The sequence below is a fragment of the Microtus oregoni genome, unplaced genomic scaffold (assembly GCF_018167655.1).
Source record: "Microtus oregoni isolate MIOR12 unplaced genomic scaffold, Mior012 000002F_ref0000024, whole genome shotgun sequence".
Taxonomy (NCBI): Eukaryota; Metazoa; Chordata; class Mammalia; order Rodentia; family Cricetidae; genus Microtus; species Microtus oregoni.
In genome coordinates, this window is record NW_024543061.1 from 71,440,192 (window position 1) to 71,448,719 (window position 8,528).

Consider the following 8,528-nt stretch of genomic DNA (forward strand, 5'->3'; position numbering starts at 1 on the left):
GTCAGAAAAGAAAGAAAGAAAGAAAGAAAGAAAGAAAGAGAGAAAGGAAGGAAGGAAGGAAGAGAGAGAGAAAGGAAGGAAGGAAGGAAGGAAAAAAAGGAAGAAAGAAGGGAAGAAAGAGAGAAAGAAAGAAATTAAAGGTTGGTTAAAATTTAATGAAAAATGATGTTGCAGGCTAGAGAGATGGCTCAGAGGTTAAGATCACTGACTGTTCTTCTGAAGGCCCTGAGTTCAATTCCCAGCATCCAAATGGTGGCTCACAACCATCTGTAATGAGATCTGATGCCCTCTTCTGGTCTGCAGGGGTACATGCAGGCAGAATACTGTATAGATAATAAATAATAAAGAAAACATTAACAAAAAAAGAAAAAGAAAAATGATGTTGCAACATACCCAAACTTATGAGACACAATGAAAGCAGTGCTAAGAGGAAAGGTTATAGCACTAAATAACTACATAAAGATGAAGACAGATGCTAAAAAGAAATCCCACACTAGCTCAGAATTGGGTACAATAAAGGGTTATTTATTTAGCGAGAGGAGACTCACAGATCAAAGTCCTCAGCTTGAACAGGGAACAGTAACCTAATCCAGCAGCCAGAAGAGAGAGAGAGAGAGTGCATGCATGTTTTACATCAGCATTTATAGTATAAAAGACCACTCCCAAGTGGGCAGGTAACTTAAAGACTACTGGTTGAAGGGTTTCCTACAGCACTTCCCACTTTTGCTTAAGTAAGAGAGTTCGAAGCCTAATACACAGTTATATACAAAAAAAAAACAAATATAAAATGTAAAAATTAGAATTATAACCAGCATAAACAATATCAAGCAAGAAATGTGGTAAATATTTCAATAATTATCTTATCCTAAGAAGTCTAAGTCTTGTATTAAAAATAACTTGGCCAAGTCATGAGAGGAAAGTAACTATGACTATCTAGTTTTTAACCCCATTGAAGACCTTAAAAAGGGAAATAATATTACTTTAATAAGCAGGAAGTGTAATCAAGCAACAAATGACAGAGACAACTGGCTACCTGGGTAATCACCCAAAGTCTCATTCGAAATGTTGGAGCAACCAACTTTGGTTAAGGCCTAGAGAAACTGACAGACCATTTTCAAAGGCAGGAAAATTTTTCAAAATTGTATTGCCCTATCTTGGCAGGATGTGACAGCCTTTTTTCTTGTATCCTGCTTGTCCTGTCTAGACATCATGCATGTTGTCAGTGGTCGATGCATGGGCAGTTCCTTGTCCAGAGGCAAGTTTTGCCAAGAAAAAGAAAAAAAAAAAAAAAAAACAAGCTCCAAGTGGACTGTCTTCAGAGCTCAACATTCTCTTGGGAATAGATCAGTGCTGCCAGGAGCAATCATGTCTCACATCAACAAAACCCTAAGTTATTTAAATGCCATAGTCTACTGCTCTTTGAAGTGGTTTAAGATTACCTATCAAAGCAGAATACAATCTTTATGTATCTAAAGAACCTAATTAGTCTAACTATAAGTATGACAAACATGGATGACTATTGAATATTTATATGTATATGTATTCTTAATACATAAAAATTTAAAGACAAAGACTTGATATTTGAATATTAAACAATCTTTAAACAACTGTGCAACAAATGAGGACAATGACCTCAAAATGTAAACAATGTATAAGTATCTTGATCTGAGGTAGAAATGTATATTGTAATATGCTAAATATATCCTAAAATTGTATGAATATACAAAATGTCTTAAGCAGAGGTAAAGCATGCATGCATGAAATATGACAAAATAACTTTGCCTATATATAGAAATATTGTAGATAAAAATAGGAACATATTCAGTAAAATTTAAGTTTGTATCAATATACAAGAATCTATACCAATGTAATTGCCTATAAATAATAACTTACAAATATTCACTCTACTGATGGAGAAGGGTCATTTGTCTAAGTGTTACTTTCATTGGTTAATAAAGAAACTGCTTTGGCCCATTAATAGGACAGAAAATTAGGTAGGCGGAGTAGACTGAACAGAATGCTGGGAGAAAGAAGCCAAGTCAGGCAGTCGCCATAGCTCTCTTTTCCGAGATGGAAGCAAGCTAGAATCCTTCCCAGTAAGCCACGGCCTCGTGGTGCTACACACATTAATAGAAATGGGTTGAGCAAGATGCCAGAGTTAGCCAGTAAGAGGCTAGAGCTTTATGGGCAAGGCAGTGTTTAAAAGAATACAATTTGTGTGTTGTTATTTCAGGTGTAAAGCTAGCCATGTGGGATCTAGGCGGGAACATAGCCTGCCGCTCCTTACTACACTCTACTACTCGCTTTTCTTATTAGTTTGAATAAGTACACACTACTCCCTGAGACTACAAAATTTCTCTTCCAACCCCCAACCGTAAACATTACAAACAATGCCTAATTGATGCACCTAACCCTGAGGACAAACAAAAGACAAGAACAAGAACCTACCACAACCCTTATGAGGTTTTCTTACCACCTGTATGGTTGTTACCTCTACGGATGAACCATCATTTCTCTTTCTCAAGAGATTTTTCTTTTTCAAACTGAATCTTTATTAATTTTGATGTTATTCATGACTTTTCTTCTCCTGTTGAAACAAAAGCGAAACCTCTTCCCAAATGTAGAACATCTCCTAGTTTCCATTGTAAGGCCAAACACATCCTTGAAATACACTGGCTGATTTAATTCAGAATACATTTCTATTATCCAATGTCTCTCTGGTGCTGTCTTTCCTTTCTCTTTAGCATTAAGAAGATTCAAGGTTAATAAAGCATTATGTTGATGTGGGAGTCCCCTCTGTGTGCTCTGATTACCATTAATGAATAAAGAAACTACTTTGGACCTATAGTTAGGCAGAACTTAGTTAGGCAGTGAAAGCTAGGCTGAATGCTGGGAAAAAAGAAGGGCAGAGTCAGAGAGACGCCATGGAGACACCACCAGAGTCAAAACCACTGCCAAAACTTTGCCAGTAAGCCACTGCCATGTGGTGATACACAGATTAATGGAGATGGGTTAAATTAATGTGTAAGAGTTAGCCACTAAAATATGGGCCAAACAGTGATTTAAATAATACAGTTTCTGTGTAATTATTTCAGGTCTTAGCTAGCCAGGTGGCCAGAAAACAGCAAGTGGCCCCCTCCCCTACATTATGTAATCTATTTATGGTGGTATTTTCATCCCTTACTGTTTGTTTAACATATTCTTTATAGTTTGATTTGATCTTTCTATAACTGACCTGTAGGATTGTTTGGTATATATACTTTATATTATAATATAAAAAACTATTTCATTTTCTTAGAGGATAGGAAGTAGTGTAGGTATAAAACTTTGGACTCACTAAGATAGGATAGATAATACAGTTATTTCTCTAAATTTGCCAAATACTTATGAAGTGGACATTGCTTGTGAATGTAATTCTTACTTGATAATTTTCCTTATTGTATATAGTTTTACTATGTTTGAGTTAAAACTTTCCATTTTTATTTAGACAATACCTGATAGTTGTTCTTATTGTATATAGTTTTACTGTATTAGAGTTAAAAGGTTTTCTTTTTATTTAGACAAAAAGGGAGAAATATTGTAAAATATTTTTATCACACTCTGACACTCCTGAGACTTGCTAATAAAGTTAACCCTTGAATTGGGGTGGAGCCTGCATTTAACTGATTGGAATTGGCCATAGAGAAGCCAGCAATTTTAATGTAGAAGATGCACAGGAAGCAAAGGGCAGGGACTTGAATTTGTTGCTTCATTTTGGTTCTGGGACCTGTCTCTTTCAATGTCTCTGGCCAAAAAGCAAGGTCACCTACTTGCTACCTAACCTCTCTGAGCTAGCAAGTTTTCACCCCATTCTTTGACTCCTGAGTCTTATTGAAGACAGAGACTCAATTTAAGCATTTTGTACACAGACACAGACACACACACACACACACACACACACACTGAGATATATATATATATCAGTCATGGCAGAGCCAGGCCATGGGACCACCCTGCCAGGACAGAAAGGTACTGACTGCAGGGTTGTATGGCAGCAGATGATAACTAAAATATCAGTAGATTCATATGTAGCCATTAAGCCAACAGAAAAACATCAACTAGGAGGCAGAAACAGATCTATGACTTCAAGGCCAGCTTGATCTACCTAGAAAGTTACAAAATAAACCCTTCCTCCAGCCACCCCCCACCCCGCCAAAAAACAAGAGAATCCAAGATTAGCCTTGGGTACATAACAACTTTGAGATCATGCTGTGACAACATGAGACCTTGTTCAAAACAATCAACAATAACAAAACCAAACAAATGAATAAATGATACAATAAAAAGTTAAAAATGTATTTTCTCAGAATACATACCTGCAAGCAATAATTCATCTATACATCTTGCAGCCAAAGAGACATCTATATTTCAGAGTCACCAACTCCCAACAACTGTCATATCCATAGAGAATGGTGCAACTAATATTTTAAAAAAAAACTGCTCTAATACTTGGATATTCAGTAGTTACTACTTGTTTGAGATGATAAGAATGATTCCAAGTTGTGCATGGTACCAGCAAAGCAATCATTTCATATAAAAATGAAACTTAACCAGAAAAGGACCTAGCAGAGGTAAGTGGGAAACAAAGGGCCAGTAATTTCAATCTGCCAAGGAAGTGTCTTCAGGCATTCTGTGTCATTTTGAGTACCCATTACTTCCAACTTCAGGGCTAAGTCACACTATGTTTGCCATGGAGGACGTATCATGATATCATGGTATCGTGGCTTAAATAAACACCTTTTCTAAATAGGAGCAACATGGATGGAATGAGTTGCCTCTACAAACCTTCACCTACAGTGAAGAACATGGATATGGTAAACCTCACAACTGCCTGTAACTCCAACTCTTTGGGGGGAGGTTAACCACTGAGCCATCTCTCCATCCCTTTCTTTGTATTCACTACCTTCTTGAACATTCACCTGCTCACGAACCATCCAGGCTTTTCTGTTTCTGTTCAGTATTTTGGTCCCAGGAATTCCCAGTGACAATGTCATTTCTTTATTGTTATTTTCTTGTTCCAAACATGCATTCACCTTTTTTTGGGGGGGGGGGGGATTCAGAATATATTAGGGCCTTACATTGGCCGAGTTCCATCTTCTGCTAATAAATCTTCAGTAGCAGGAATGGCATTACCCTCATCAATATACTTGTGAGACTATGATCTTTCTTGAATTTTTCACCAGCCTCTGTTTGCTTCAAGGGTTTCTCAAGGTGATATTTCATTTTCCAGTGTTAAAAAACAAAACAAAACAAAACAAAACAAAAAAAAAACAACCTCTCCCAATATGCTGGGGGAGTTAAGTTTTCCTCCATGGCAACAGCTTCTTCCATTTTCTGACAGTAAAAAATGGAATAAGGTTCCTTGTTGCTAGTGTTTTGACTTCCTTCCAGTCATCCCCTTAGAGACAGTTTTGGCGCCAGTTTCCCCTTTTATGTCTCTTTTGCTTAAATCTTTCACAGATAGCTTTTAAAGTCAATGGTCTTGGTTCTAGAGATGAGTCACTGGAAGTGTTGGTCTGTACATGCAGGTGAATGAACACATTTTGTAATGAGGGGACTTTGCCTTTGGGTGGGAATGGGAGTTTTGCCATTTAAAGCTGCTTGCAAATGAAAAATTACCACTTAGATTTTCAATTTCAGCAGCCGGATCAGGAGCCGTGGAGTGATGAGAATCCACTTCTGATTTATCATCACTTGCTCTTTAATCAGATTTTCCTGACACAAGCAAAAAACTTGTTATCTCAAGACCTGGCCTGTTTCATCTTTTTGAGGCGTACTGACTTCAGTCAAAGTAGCTAAATTGGCCTTGAACTCTTAATTCTTCCACTTCTACCTCCCAACAGTTGGTATTACAGCCCTGAGGTAATGTGCCTAGTCCATTTCAATTTTTATCTTTCTACCTACTCTTTAAACTTTTCAAAGTTCAGATAGATTTATATTAGCCCTAAGTAAAATCTACAGGCAAAATTTTAAAGCAAAAGAGAACTAAGATTTTGCCCTTCTCACAAGCTGGAGCTCTAACTTTGAATAATCCACTCAACACATGAAATCCAGTTTTCTGTCTCTCCCCAGAACTAAGAATACTAATTACTGAAGCAGAAATTGCTCAACCTAGAAGGTGAGGCGATTTTTGTACTGAAGCATGGATATAAGATAACAGCATTGACAACCAAGCAACAACAAACTGACATTAGTAGAACACTCCTGCTACTACAGACTTGAACAACACAGGTACAGGACTTTGAAGAATCAAGATGAAAGAACCAGGAAGCCTCCTCCATGAGGACTGGCTCTTATAATGTTACCATCTTGATGAGGTTTCTTTTCTCTGCCAGCTAAATTAAAAGGCAGGAAAATATTGCGTATGGCAGGTAAGGGGAGTCTCAAACACAGCAAACAGGGACAAACAGCTAAAGATAAAGGCCTTTTATTGGGGATGAGGAAGCACACAGCAAACACACACACAACAAAACCTTTCACAACGTAGAGTGGGAAGTTGAAGCCCAGACTCTCATTGAGGGCTTTGTTTTGATCTGTTATAATTTTGTTTTTTTTTATTTTGAAGTCTTTAGAGGCTCTTCCTCGTTTAAATTTGGTCAGTTTGAAGAGAGTCAGTGGCACCCCCCCTCATCAAAGAATCTTCTTTTTGCAGATGATGGACTATTACAGAGATCCACAACTGGCCAAAACACATGTGACTGTGGACTGTCCAACCCCAGCTGACACATCACAAGAAAACACTACACCTAATGCTCAGGGAAAACTTCAGAGGAGTCAGAAAGACTGTAAATGCTGGAGGTCTTCTTTGTTCATTGTTGATAGTGCCCCAAAATATATTCAAGAACCCATATCTATAAAATTACTAGTGTTTGCCTCAACAAGACTCACATGATGATATGACTAGTTGATATGCCAGTATTTGTGATGGGGGTAGTGTTAAAGCTGGTCCTTGTTAGTTAGGGCTTTTGCTGCAAAGTCTGACAGCTCAATCCCTAGAACCACATGGTGGAAGTAGACAGAAACAACTGTACATTGTTCTCTGACCTCCACATGTACTGTGGTATGTGTTCTCCCTCCATGCACAAACACAATAAATAGGTTTTTCTTGTTTTTGCTTCTAGTTGCTAAAATACACACACACAGACACACACACAAACCAAGGGACCATTGAAATGGCTCAGCAGAAAAGGGTACCTGCCACCAAGTCTGAAGACTGGAATTCAATCCCTAGAACCCCCATGATCAGAGGAATGATCTTTTTAACTGCCACATGCAAGCACTCAGACAAGCTTGCAAATAAATGGAAAAAATTTTCTTTTTGATAGTGATTGCCTGGAGACCTGCTCAAGTTTGGACCTGTTTGTCCTGAGGATAGTAAGCAGTTGTTGGGGAAGAAAATTTCCTTAGTGTCATTATCACTGTCAAGTTGTCTGAGACCAACCCTAACATACACACATGCACGCGTGTGCGCACACACACATACACAAGAATAGATTCTAAGGCGATCAGCAGAATAAGAGGGAATAGGGGGTGAATGTAAAATACACTTACTGAAAAAACAAAACACTAGTTTCACTATGAAAAGTGCTTCACACACACCCCGATACTCACACTATCATGATTACACAAAGAGAACCTTTCATCTGTTGTATTCAGCCCAGAGAAGTCATTGTTCCAGGGACAGGTTGTCAGTCCTAACCAGCAGCTATCCTGGTCTAAGCCCGATGGGAGACATTATCTTCTTCCATACCACAATGTGGACCAAACTACCTACGTGGATGTGTGAACAGATGCTAAGATGGTACCTGGAGAGCAGTCACTGTTCTGTTTGTGAGGACAAAAGAATGCACTCTGTAGGGGAGGTGAACGGTGGAGGTCGATGTGGGGCACTGTGCAGAAATCCTGCTGTCTTTTTGATTCTGGCTACCACCTAACCTGCTGAGGATGGCTGTCTGTGGGAAAAGTGAAGGACCCGAGGACCGCTGTGTTTCCACGTCTAGCTGTCACTGTCCTTAAGAGAGCAGAGTAGATAACCTAATTAACCACACTCTGCCATCTATCACTCAACTCACAGGGCACTAATCTGGGGGCAGATTACTCTTAATTCTCTACCCACTAAAACGGCAACTGTCTGGACAAGCTATACACGTATATCTTTCCATACCCTTATGTTCTAAAATATGGAAATAATTTTCCTCCTTGTTATCATCTTTTTAAGCTCTACTCCTTATTACCTCTACCTCCCATACTGGCATTATCACCCATCTTAATCATACCACTCACCCTGAAGCATCAGGCAAAGTAAAAGACATGTTTTCCTCATGTAAAATCAGACATGCACCCCAAAGGAAAAGTATTTAGAGCGGGCCTTTGTTTTCACTATCACCAAAACAATGCAAAGGCAGCCTCAGAACTATTTACAGTTCACTTACTTTGTCTGATTGCAACCTAGGAATGACAGGAGGCTAGGCCCTGTTCCACTTTAGTGA